The sequence below is a fragment of the Schistocerca serialis genome, chromosome 2 (assembly GCF_023864345.2).
Source record: "Schistocerca serialis cubense isolate TAMUIC-IGC-003099 chromosome 2, iqSchSeri2.2, whole genome shotgun sequence".
Taxonomy (NCBI): Eukaryota; Metazoa; Arthropoda; class Insecta; order Orthoptera; family Acrididae; genus Schistocerca; species Schistocerca serialis.
Genome location: NC_064639.1, coordinates 351,469,116 through 351,470,582, shown reverse-complemented (window position 1 = coordinate 351,470,582; position 1,467 = coordinate 351,469,116).

Here is a 1,467-nt window from a genome sequence, read left to right as displayed (position 1 = left end):
TAGAACACAAAACGCTATGTGTTGTTCCGGCACCATTTTTGCTAGAACTGAAATGGGCGCACACTGTTACTACCTAGCGAAAAATCATGTAAAACTCGAGAGTTTGCTCTTTCCAACAGTACGTTGTTCACGCGCACGTATCTCAAATAACATATTAGTTATGATTTTTTAAAATTCCTGTTATTCTTTCTGATACACCCCGAATTTTTATTAAATCGACACAGTTGGTCGAATTTCGGCTGCAGGCGATATTAGTTCGTATTATTACGGTTTTTATGTGAACTGTTCTAACTTTTAATGTATATGCAAGTTGTCCCCGTTACCATCACGTTCATAAGCGATCTACATTAGAAATAGCTGATTTATGCTATGGAAGAAGAGGAGGAGATCAGTGTTTAACGTCCCGTCGACAGCAAGGTCATTAGAGACGGAGCACAAGCTCGGGTTAAGGCAGAATGGAGAAGGAAATCGACGGTGCCCTTTCAAGGAAACCATCCCGGCGTTTGCCTGAAGTGATTCAGGGAAAGCAGACAAAACCTAAATCAGGATGGCCGGTCGCGGGTTTGAACCGTCGTGCTCCCGGATGCTGTGGAAGGAACTGTGAAAGGAAGAAGAAGAAGAGGATGCAGAAGATACCAGATGTTGGATAGTATAAAGATATAAAACAGTTATGAGAAAACTCTCCGCTACTGCATGGAGAGCTACATGTGAAGACCTGCCCTAGGGCAGAACGTTGATGATGTTAATGAAATTGTTTATACCTTATGATGTGGCATATTTTTTTAAGAAATTTCTAATTTGTGCTCACGCTCACACAAATGTCATCTATCTCCAGATTATTTATAAAAGTTTTTCGTTTTCAAAAAATGTAGCTTCATGCAGATCTCTTTTAAACCTTAAAAGCGAAAATGATTGTACCGCTAATTTGGTTCACCAAATGTTCTGGATGCTTCCAGAACATAATGCAGTTCATATATACTGTGAATCTGCCACCAAAGCCGTCATTTGTAATTTCGCAATTCAGATGTTCACTTCATGGCACCTTTGCTCTGAAGCTTGTAGAACAATGAAAATTTTCATTTTAAGTCGTTGAGTGAATAGTGTGGCATACTGTATGCGAAATTGTTTTCGAGTTTCTGTTTCTGGAATTATGTAAAGTGGACATGACGTGTTTTTATCAAGATCATAATATTATACTTCAGTCTTTTATGAACTAACACCCAGAAAAACATTCATTTTCAACAAAGTTATGTAATGAAAAATACGCCTGGATGCTGAAGTCAGCTTCAAGTAATATCATCACTATATGATGTTTGCCCTTTAGAACTTTACTACAGATATTTCAATAATAGTGTACTACACTAAACTGAAATAAGACCGAAATTTTAATAAGAGAAAATAGTTGGGGGTCTTATGATGTTAACATATTTCTTGTTTTGAGAAAAGCTGTTTTTGCTGATCGTTATC